We start from the raw sequence: 12,641 nt of genomic DNA, 5'->3' as shown, positions 1-12,641 counted from the left end.
AAAATCAGAAACATGGCAGTGTTACTCTAACAAAAGAAAATGTCTGTTCACTGTTTCTTTCATTGTTTTCATCTGAAATGTTGAAGGTGCTAAATGTGAGTATTTAATAGTTTGTTCCAAGGCTTCTTTTTAAGTTTTTGAATTGTTAATTTTGTAAGCACTTTGTAATCAAGGCTGAAAGAGCTGCTCAGCTCAGCTGTGGCAGGGTTTAGGAGTTACTGAAATGATAAAGAATGGCCTCCATAGCTGAGTGGTCAGGAGCGGGAGTGCAATAGCACACGCTGTTTGAGTAGATCAGGGTTCAAGCCCCTGACTGCTAAGTACGGTGGATCTGCCAACCTGCACTGGACCAGCATGGCAAATTATTGTCCAGTTACCTCAACATAAATTGTGGAGGAGGCTTCCATCCTGCAGTAGATTGATAATGGCTGCTGCTTACCCTTACCTTTAGGGGCTTAGAAGGGAACAGGCATTCTGTCTGTTATCAGACATTTAGTCTAAAACACTGATGGATCTAATATTTCTCTATTTTAGAAGATTTAGGAGAAGTCTGGTTGGCCTACCTCCCTAAAATCCACTCATGCTCACCTTCTCGATGGTAAGCCCTGTTACGTCACTTTGGTGGCAACGAACATGTAGAGTGGTTCTCTTCAAGATGTCTGGTCAGCATGAAGAGGAAAAGATCAAACCCTCCAGCACATGACAATGTGACAAAACAAATGGCCCTCAGTCCCCAGCAGCTTTCACTTTCCCTCTTACGGCAGGGAGAGAATCAGAGTGGAAGCAGAGGATGCTAAGAATCTCTGGGTACGATCAGGCTGCAATGCATGGAAACTGAACTTGGCCTGTTACAACATAAGATTGCTCATCGGTAAAGATGGGATATCATAATTGGAAAAGGAATATCATCTGCTTGGCTGAAACAAGATGAAGAAATGAATCACTTATAAGTTTATCAAGTGGAAATCTGCTATACCCCAATGGAAACAGCGAAAAGAGCAAAGGTAGAGTTGGCTTTCCAGTCCATAAATATATAAAAAACATTTTGGAATTCAAAAGTACGTCACCAAGGGTGTCAAGACTACTACTCAGGGTTTCTAAGAGGTACAAACTAAAGGTTATAATGATATATGCACCAACATCGAGCCATGATGATGAAGAAGTTGAAGAAATGTACACCAAAATTGAGAGACTTATAGATGAACAGAAAACTCACTACACTATTATGGGGGATTTCAATGCTAAGGTTGGAAAGAGACAAAACAGTGCAGAAAGGGAAACTATAGAAAATTTTGGAATCAGTGAAAGAAATGAAAGAGGTGAAAGACTTGTGGAATTTGCAGAATCTCGATGATGTCAGTAATGAACACTTCTTTCAAGAAAAGGGTGAACAGAAAGTGGACATGGAAGAGCCCAAATGGATTAACAACTAACAAAAAGGAATATGTACTCAGTCAAAGCTTAATAAAAAGACAGCACTCACCTCAATAATCCATTATGGTTATATGAATTATGAAACAGTGGTGTGGGAAATCTTTGACTGAAACTAAAATCGAAAGTTAAGAATCGTGATTAAGAAAGGGTAATTAAAAAAAAAAAAAACACCGATCTTGACGTCTTAAAACACAAAACTTCCAGTTTCCTTGCCTTCCATTTGGAATCTCATGCAAATTAAATTACCATGTGTACAGCAAAACATTTCGGGTATTTAAGATCTACAGCAACCTTCTGCTCTTCATTTTAATGCCAACTGAAGATGAATCTATCGAAAGACCATCATTCATGACTATTGGCCTTATTCCTTTTTTAATTTTAAGATATTTTATTTATACAGTATTGTAATTGACAACTAGAAGACGATTTGGTGCACCTCCCCCTCCTCCGGGCTAATTTTTTTTTAAATTAGCCATGATTAAGAATCGTGGCTAATTTAAAAAATGATGTTACCGCCCTGAACAAGGTAAATGTTGGAAGTGATTGAAGAATGGTAAGATGCACACTTGATATAGATGTAAGAAAAGAAAAAACGGACTGAAATAAATAATATTGTATTATTTATTCGAGTCAGTTTTTTGAGATAACAGAAGAGGAGAAAAAGCAATATGTATTGGAACTTAAGAACAAGTTTGAGCTTCTGAAGAATCGATATCATGGTCCTGAAGACCTTTCAGGACCAAGATATCGAAGAGGAATACTACAACTTCTGAAAGTGATAAAGCCCGAGAAACCTATAGGTAAAGAGAAATTCAAAGAAGGAAAAATTAGTCAAGAAACACTTGTCATGCCGAAACAAAGACGACAAATGAAAAGCAAGATAAACAATGACAAGGACAAAATTGAGTATACTGAGTTATACAAAGCCATTAGAAAGAGACTCAGAGACGATATAAGAAGAACTAACACAAGAAAAGTAGAATAAGCATTAAGGGAAAACAAAGGACTTAAATCAGCAGTCATGAGCAGTAATGCAGAAAGACATGAGATACTGAAACTGAAGAATAGTGATGGTGTACTTATAAATAGCAGCGAAGGCATAATTCAAATAGTAAAAGACTACTATAAAGAATTATATAAGGAGTGAGGAAATGACGCAAGTAGTGGAGAAGATGGATCACAAAATAGCAACACATACAACATACCTGATATCCTTACCAATGAGGTAGAACATGCACTGAAGAAAATGAAGAATCAGAAAGCTCTGGGTGAAGATGAAGTTACTCTAGAGTTGTTAAAATTGGGAGGAAGGGACATGACACAGAAACTGGCAAGGCTCTTCACAAGATACATTAGGAAAGGAGTGACATCTAAGGAGTGGAATAATGCAATCATAATTTTAGCATTAGCATTAGTAGAGGCATATGATGCAAGAAAGCAAGCTTATGCAGCATCAGCAAAAAAAACAAAAAAAAACAACAAAACGCTCCATTTCACCCCTCTGTTCGTTCCAAGTACCTGTCCAGCTCAGCCTTAAATTTATTTAGGCTATCAATTCCACAACAAAGGATGGAAGTCTGTTCCACCAACCAACAACCCGCTGGCTAAAGGCAAACTTCCGCACATCTATCCTACATCTGTCTATCCTCAATTTGAATTTATGCTCTCTCAAATGATTATTCTGAGTAAGAGGAAGGATTCCATCTGCATTGAGCATGCTGAAACCATTCAAGGCTTTATCAGAATCACCTCGCAGGTGCCTAGTCTCCAGACACTGTAAATTGCAAAATTTTCTTCATAAGAGCAACCCTTTGTTCCATTCACTAATCTTGTTGCCCTTCTCTGCACTCGTTCCAACAGCTCTACATCCTTCTTAAAATGAGGCCTCCAGACCTGTATACAGTACTCAAGGTGAGGCCTGACCATTGCCTTATTAGCATTAGCATTAGCATTAGTAGAGGCATATGATGCAAGAAAGCAAGCTTATTCAGCATCAGCCAAAAAAAAAAAAAAAAAACCCTCTCCCATTTCACCCCTCCGTTCGTTCGAAATACCTGTCCAGTTGAGCTTTAAATTTGTTTAGGCTATCAACTTCAACAACAAGTGATGGAAGTTGGTTCCACCAACCAACCACCCGCTGGCCAAAGGCAAATTTCCGCACATCTATCCGACATCCGTCCTTCCTCAATTTGAATTTATGCCCTCTGAGGTGATTATTCTGAGAAAGATGAAGAATCCCATTGGCACTGAGCATGCTCAAACCATTCAAAGCCTTATACACCTCTATCAGATCACCTCGCCGGTGCCTAGTCTCCAGACTCTGTAATTTGCAAAACTTAAGCCTTTCTTCGTAAGAGCAACCCTTTGTTCCATTTACTAATCTTGTTGCCCTTCTCTGTACCCGTTCCAGCAGCTCTACATCCTTCTTGAAATGAGGCCTCCAGACCTGTATACAGTACTCAAGATGTGGCCTAACCATTGCCTTATACAAGGGAATAATCACCTCCTTATCCCTGCTAGAAAAATTTCTGTATATCATTGACAAGACACCATGAGCTACTCTTGCAGCTCGTCTGCACTGCTCAGAGAACTTCATATCTGCCTGCACAATTACCCCCAGGTCCTTTTCATTCTCCACCACTGTCAGTGTAGTACCGCAGAGTTGATACATTGCTCTGGGGTTACTGTTACCCATATGTAGTACTTTACATTTGTCAATGTTAAACTTCATTTGCCACCTCTCAGCCCATCTGTTCAACCTTTCCAGATCCTGTTGCAGCAGCATAGCGTCAGTAGTGTCCTTAACGACCCTGCCAACCTTTGTATCATCTGCAAACTTAGACATTAAACTTGATATCCCATCATCAATATCATTCATAAACACCGAAAACAACAATGGACCCAACACTGAACCTTGAGGAACTCCACTAATAACATTAGTCCACGTTGAGCAGTGTCCATTGATTACCACTCTCTGTCTTCTGCCACTCAACCATCCCCTTATCCATAGCAGCAATTTGCCTCCAATGCCACACTGCTCCAATTTGTGCAGCAGTCTTCCATGTGCAACAGTATCAAAAGCCTTTTTAAGATCCAAATATATAATATCAAAGTTATTCCCTGCATCCAGTTCTTTTGTGACTACATCATAGTATCCAATCAAATTGGTCAGGCAAGACCTGCCCTTAACAAAACCATGCTGCGTCTGAGCTATAACTGAATTCTTGTCTAGATGATCCTGCAGTGCTTCTTTAACCAGTGCCTCCATTAATTTACCTGGAACAGAAGTTAAACTAACAGGTCTATAATTACTTGTGTCAGCCTTTGATCCTCCTTTGTGAATTGGGGTTACATTTGCACATCTCCAGTCTATGGGTACCTCCCCTGAGTCCAAAGAAGCTCTCATAATTATGGCTAGGGGTTTGCATACTTCCTTTGCTGCCTCCTTTAATATAACTGGATAGATCCCATCCACCCCAGGTGCCTTTTTTATGTTTATCCTCAACAATCTCTCCTCCACTTTCCTCTCAGTTATTACAAAATCATCCAGCTCACTGCCAATGTTTACTTTACCTACATCATTCTCCTTCCTGAATAACTCCTCATGCGTGAATGTAGATGCAAAATACTCGTTTAGATTGTTAGCCACCTGAGCAGGATCCTCAACTGTTGAACCATCAATATCCAGTGGACCAATCTGATTCATCCCTTTCCTTCTCGAGTTCAAGTATGTAAAGAACTCCTTTCTGTTTTTCTTTGCATCCTTTGCCAAGGATTTTTCGTAGTCTGCCTTTGCCTGCCTAATCTCCTTTGTGACTTGGTTACAGACCAACTTATATCTATCATAGGCTTCCATGTCACCCATTAATTTGTATGTATCCCATGCATTTTTCTTCTCTGCCACATGTCTCATTAGTCCATCTGACAACCATTTAGGCCTAAACCTTGAACAATATTTCTTAGTTGGTATGTAAAGCCTGGTAGCCACCAAGATTAGTTCCTTGAATGCTTCCCATTTTGAGTTTGCTGTTGGTAACATCATCAGTTGGTCCCACTGTATAGAATTTAAATACTGTCTCAGACCATCATAGTCGCCTTTACGAAAACAAAAACCCTTCCCTTTACCTCTGATGGTAGTTACCTCCTTGAGTAAATCCCACTTCAACACACTGTGATCACTGCCACCTAGTGGTTCATTTATCTGCAGGTTCTTAATGCATGAAGAATCACTACTGATAATCAGATCAAGAGTATTGCTCCCTCTTGTTGCCTCACGAACATGCTGATGTAGAAAACAATCATCCAATAAATCCACAAAAGCCTTGCTAGTGTGCGAGTGACCAACCCACAAATTCCAGTCAATATCTGGGAAATTAAAATCCCCCATTATAAGACTCTCTGATTTACTGGCCCACTCTATTTCCCTGTACAATATATTATTATACTCATCAGAGTCATTAGGCCTATAGCACACTCCTAATCTCAATTTTGATTTCCCTATGCTTATGTCACACCAAACTGACTCGACACTGCCCTGTCCATCGATGTCAACTGGCTTCACTTCCTTTGACTTTATGTGTTTCTTAATTAATAGCATAACCCCTCCTCCCCTCCTGTCCTGTCTATCCTTTCTATATACATTGTATTGCCCAAATTCCAGTTCCGCATTACTTATATCTGTGTGACACCACGTCTCTGATATCCCAACAATATCTGCCTTTGATGTTCTGAGCAATACCTCAAATTCATCAAATTTATTTACCAAACTCCTAGCATTGGTGTACACGCAGGTATACATGCACCTGTTTCTATTCTTAGCTACCCTAACACAACCCACGTGTTTACTTGTAACGCAATGACTACCAGCAGTCTCTGAAATATCCTGCATCTTGTTTTTCAGACTTCTGCTCATTTGAATAGAAGCAGTGCAAGAATCACTTCCACCTCTGCCAGTGGCTACTGTTAATCTATTAGTCCTTGTATCCCCCCCAACTAGCAGTTTTCCGACCCACCTAACACTGCCTCGACAGCATCAGCAAAAATTCTTGCACCCTTTCTATTTAAATGCATCCCATCCCTGTAGAAGCAATCTCTCCTGTTAACAAGTACAGTCCAGGCTGAAAAAAATTCTACCCCTTGAGCCTTGCACAATCCCTCCAGGGCCGAATTGATCGACAAGGCTCTCATCATATACTCCCTCCTATCGTGTCTGGGCAGAATTGCAGACACTTTCAAGTTCAACCCTAATTCACGGCTTTTTTTCAACAGTGACCTGTACTTGCTAAGTAATTCCGCCGGTCTCCTACTCTTAATATCATTAGTGCCAACGTGTACAACTATATCACCTTTTGTGCCCTTAAAAGATGATATCCGCTCTACAACGTCATCAACCTTTGCCCCTGGCAGACATACCCTGGTCCTATTCCACCTATCCTTTTTACAAAGCATGTTCCCCGTTTCCCTGACAATAGAGTCACCAACAACTACTAGTTCCTGTGGGACCAGCGCATTCTGCCTAGGGGGCTGCCCCTGTGTTGCCTGATGACCAAGTGCAAGCTCTGGCGTTGATGTGGGCAGCTGAGAGCTTGATGGGCCCCTCAATTTATTTCCTTCGAGGGCATCCACCCTGTCCTTCAAGGTCTCATAAAGGCCCATAACAACGCTGAGTTGTCGCCTGATTTCCTTGCACTCCTTACATCGTGCACACACAAAGACATCCCCCTTGGCAGTATCATGTCCCGTACCCGACTGCTCCGCAAACATCAAGCAAACAGTGCATTTTAATAGACTGTGATTCAGAGGGCAACTGCCCCCCTCAGTTCTCCCCTGAACCACAGCACTCCCATTAGCTTGAGCCTTTTGCTTTGCTGCTCTGGTCAGAGTCATGATTCCAATTTAATTCAATAAAATTTAAAACAAAAATTAAATCCTTAAGTTATATCCCAAAACAGTTATGTTATACATATATATATATATATATATATTTATTTTTTTTTTTTTTCGGTATCTAGTGTTCCCTTTATACAACTTCCGTATCACGTGTACCACTATAGTTATGTATTAATTATTTGTTACGATTAAGTCGTTATATATATTTATAGAGTTAAAAATACAATTTAATTGACAATAAAGTTTATCAAGATTAATAGATTTACTGATTAATTGACAATATTATATTATGCAGTATACTACACTAAGCTTATGCTATCGTGTAAAAATGGCAGGAATTCACGAACGGTATTTCTACGGACTCGTAAGTATTGATTAGCTTCGAAATCTCGCTATCTCAATTTAGAATAAACTAAGGATCCTGACTAGGTCTATAATCTACTTATAGAAGATAATTTGATATAACAATTGGTTAATAAATCGACTAAATTTGGTTAAAAGACCTCTCGTTCAATTTGTGACACGTGGATTTGATACCGTTACCGATACTAAGTAATATCTACGAAATCTCTGTCTAAGTTAAACTTTAAACTAAGTATCGTAACTAGGAATATAAAGCTACTCTAGAAAATAAGTTAATATGACAATTTAAACTAATAAAGCAGAAAATAAATCAGGAAAAACTTCTCTGTTTGAAGAGCTTTAAGGAGCAAAGACTGCACAGGCTAACCTCGCACCCGAGTTATGAGTTAATTCATGAGAGTAACTCTTTGGTGTTAAATTTGAAAAAGAATTCCTTTTATTAATAAATGAGGTGATTATCCCCTTATTATATAAGGGGATAATCACCTCTTTATCCCTGCTAGAAAAATTCCTCTATATCATTGACAAGACACTATGAGCTACACTTGCAGACCGTCTGCACTGCTCAGAAAACTTCATATCTGCCTGCACAATTACCCCCAGGTCCTTTTTGTTCTCTACCACTGTCAGTGTAGTACCACAGAGTTGATACGTCACTCTGGTGTTGCTGTTTCCCATATGTAGTACCATCATCAATATCATTTATAAATACAGAAAACAACAATGGACCCAACACTGAACCCTGAGGGACTCCACTAATAACATTAGCCCACAATGAGCAGTGTCCATCGATTACCACTCTCTGTCTTCTCCCACTCAACCATCCCTTTATCCATAGCAGCAATTTGCCTCCAATGCCACACTGCTCCAATTTGTGCAGCAGTCTTCCATGTGCAACAGTATCAAAAGCCTTTCTAAGATTCAAATATATGATATCAAAGTTATTCCCTGCATCCAGTTCCTTTGTGACCACATTATAGTATCCAATCAAATTGGTCAGGCAAGACTTTCCCTTCACAAAACCATGCTGTGTCCGAGCTATAACTGAAATCTTGTCTAGATGATCCTGCAGTGATTCTTTAACCAGTGTCTCCATTAATTTTCCTGGAACAGAAGTTAAACTAACATGTTTATAATTACTTGTGTTGCCTTTGATCCTCCTTTGTGAATTGGGGTGAAATTTGCACATCTCCAGTTAATGGGTACCTCCCTGAGTCCAATGAAGCTCTCATAATTATGGCTAAGGGTTTGCTTACTTCCTTTGCTGCCTCCTTTAATATAACTGGATAGATTCCGTCAACCCTGGGTGTCTTTTTTATGTTTATCTTCAACAATTTCTCCTCCACTTTACTCTCAGTTATTACAAAATCATCCAGCTCACTGCCAGAGTTTAACTCACCTCTGGCATTCCCCTCCTTGAATAACTCCTCATGTGTGAATGTCAGTGAAAAATATTCATTTAGTTTGTTAGCTACCTGAGCAGGATCATCAACAGTTGAACCATCGATATCAAGTGGATCAATCTGATTCATCCCCTTCCTTCTAGAATTTACATAAGTAAAGAACTCTTTGCTGTTTTTCTTTGCATCCTTTGCCAAGGATTTCTTATAATCTGCCTTTGCCTGCCTAATCTCCTTTGTGACTTGGTTACAGACCACCTTATATCTATCATAGGCTTCCATGTCACCCATGAATTTATATGTATCCCATGCATTTTTCTTCTCTGCCACATGTCTCATTAGTCCATCTGACATCCATTTAGGCCTAAACCTTGAACAATATTTCTTAGTTGGTATGTAGAGCCTAGGAGCTTCCAAGATAAATTCTTTGAATGCTTCCCATTTTGAATTTGCTGTTTGTAACATCATCAGCTGGTACCACCGTATAGAATTTAAATACTGTCTCAGACCACCATAGTTACCTTTATGAAAGCAAAAACCCTTCCCTTTACTCCTGATGGTAGTCACCTCTTTGAGTAAATCCCACTTCAGCACACTGCGATCATTGCCACCTAGTGGTTCCTTTATCTGCAGATTCTTAATGCATGAAGGATCACTACTGATAATCAGATCAAGAGTATTATTCCCTCTAGTTGCCTCCCAAACATGCTGATGTAGAAAACAATCATCTAATAAATCCACAAAAGCCTTGCTAATGTGTGAGTGACCAAGCCACAAATTCCAGTCAATATCTGGGAAATTAAAATCCCCCATTATAAGACTCTCTGATTTACTGGCCCACTCTATTTTCCTGTACAGTTCCTTATTATACTCATCAGAGTCATTAGGATTAAAACACACTCCTACTCTCAATTTTGATTTCCCAGTGCTTATGTCACACCAAACTGACTCGACACTGCTCTGTCCAGCGATGTCGACTGGCTTCACTTCCTTGGATTTTATTTGTTTCTTAACTAATAGTATAACTCCTCCTTCCTTCCTATCTTGTCTATCCTTCCTGTACACATTGTACTCCCCAAATTCCACTTCTGCATTCCTTATATCTGTGTGACATCACGTCTCTGATATCCCAACAATATCTGCCTTTGATGTTCTGAGCAATACCTCAAATTCATCATATTTATTTGCCAAACTCCTAGCATTTGTGTACATGCAAGTATACATGCACCTGTTTCTATTCTTAGCTACCCTAACACAACCCATGTGTTTACTTGTACTGCAATGACTCCCGGCAGTCTCTGAAAATACCCTGCATCTTGTTTTCCAGGCTGCTGCTCATTCCAATAGAAGCAGTGCAAGAATCACTTTCACCTCTGCCAGTGGCTACTGTTAATCTATTAGTCCTTGCATCCCCTTGTCCTTGTAATCCCCAATCTAATCAAGAAACGTGTGCCACACACTGCTGCTCCTGCCCACCTGGCTATGGAGGTGCCGAAAGGAGATAAATCAGAATTGGAAATTATAGACCATTTGGCTACAAGTTGTTCACAAGGGTCATTACTAACTGATTAGAAACAATACTTGACGAGAATCAATCAAAAGAGCAAGCTGACTCTAGGACAGGATTCTCAACAATGGTTCACCTTCGTGTAATATTGCAGCTAATGAAGAAAGCAAATGAATATAAAATACCATTATGCCTGGCATTTGTGGATTATGAAAAGGCATTTGACTCCATACATCATAAGACAATGTTTCGGGCACTGGAAAGACAAGGCACAGACACCCCAAACATTATGATTTGGAAGAAAATTTATTGAGAATGCTATCTCCTTTATTAGACTAGACAAAGACAGTAGCAAATTTAAAATTAGGAAAGGAGACACAATATCTCCGAAGTTGTTTACTGCTGCCCTTGCTGATGCTATCGAGGCAGTGTTAGGTGGGTCGGAAAACTGCTAGCTTGGGGGGAGACAAAGACCAATAGATTGACAGTAGCCACTGGCAGAGGTGAAAGAGATTCTTGCACTGCTTCTATTAGAATGAGCAGAAGCCTGAAAAACAAGATGCATGGTATTTCAGAGACTGCTGGGAGCCATTGCGGTACAAGTAAACACATGGGTTGTGTTAGGGTAGCTAAGAATAGAAACAGGTGCAGGTATACTTGCGTGTACACCAATGCTAGGAGTTTAGTAAATAAATTTGATGAATTTGAGGTATTGCTCAAAACATCAAAGGCAGATATTGTTGGGATATCAGAGACGTGGTGTCACACAGATATAAGGGATGCAGAACTGCAATTTGGGGAGTACAACGTCTACAGAAAGGATAGACAGGATAGGAAGGGGGGAGGGGTTATGCTATTAGTTAAGAAACATATAAAAACCAAGGAAGTGAAGCCAGTCGACATCGCCGGACAGTGCAGTGTTGAGTCAGTTTGGTGTGACATAAGCATTGGGAGATCAAAATTGAGAGTAGGAGTGTGCTATAGGCCTAATGACTCTGATGAGTATAATAAGGAACTGTACAGGGAAATAGAGTGGGCCAGTAAATCAGAGAGTCTTATAATGGGAGATTTTAATTTCCCAGATATTGACTGGAATTTGGTTGGGCTGGTTACTCACACACTAGCAGGGCTTTTGTGGATTTATTGGATGATTGTTTTCTACATCAGCATGTTCGGGAGGCAACTAGAGGGAGTAATACTCTTGATTTGATTATCAGCAGTGATTCTTCATGCATTAAGAATCTGCAGATAAATGAACCACTAGGTGGCAGTGATCACAGTGTGCTGAAGTGGGATTTACTCAAAGAGGTAACTACCATTAGGGGTAAAGGGAAGGGTTATTGCTTCCGTAAAGGTGACTACGATGGACTGAGACAGTATTTAAATTCTATACAGTGGGACCAACTGATGATGTTACCAACAGCAAATTCAAAATGGGAAGCATTCAAAGAACTGATCTTGGAAGCTACTAGGCTTTACATACCAACTAAGAAATACTTTCAAGGTTTAGGCCAAAATGGATGTCAGATGAACTAATGAGGCATATGGCAGAGAAGAAAAATGCATGGGATACCTTACAAATTAACACATGACACAGAAGCCTATGATAGATACAAGTTGATATGCAACCAAGTTACAAAGGAGGTTAGGCAGGCGAAGCCAGATTACGAGAAATCCTTGGCAAGGGATGCAAAGAAAAACAGCAAAGAGTTCTTTACTTATGTTAACTCTAGAAGGAAGGGGATGAATCAGATTGGTCCACTTGATATTGATGGGTCAACTGTTGATGATCCTGCACAGGTAGCTAACAAACTAAATGAATATTTTGCATCAACATTCACACATGAGGAGTTATTCAGCAAGGGGAATGCCAGAGGTGTATTCAACTCTAGCAGTAAGCTACAGAATCTTGAAATAACTGGGAGTAAAGTGGAGGAGAAACAGTTGAAGATAAACACAAGAAAGGCACCCGGGGTGGATGGGATCTATCCAGTTATATTAAAGGAGGCAGCAAAGGAAGTAAGCAAACCCTTAGCCATAATTATGAG

The 12,641-nt window shown here is 39.8% G+C and overlaps 1 protein-coding gene across 3 annotated transcripts in view; it reads right to left on the bottom strand.

Moving 5' to 3' along the window:
• LOC150082242 (protein Obscurin-like) overlaps positions 1–12,641 on the bottom strand; it is an 865,351-nt gene that overhangs the window by 141,510 nt on the left and 711,200 nt on the right. The gene's annotated exons all lie outside the window — the stretch shown is intronic.

This window comes from Mastigoproctus giganteus, chromosome 8 (assembly GCF_048544385.1).
Source record: "Mastigoproctus giganteus isolate SK-2022 chromosome 8, ASM4854438v1, whole genome shotgun sequence".
Classification (NCBI taxonomy): Eukaryota; Metazoa; Arthropoda; class Arachnida; order Uropygi; family Thelyphonidae; genus Mastigoproctus; species Mastigoproctus giganteus.
The sequence above is the reverse complement of the archived record's forward strand: the minus strand, read 5'-3'. Positions and strand labels throughout refer to the sequence as shown.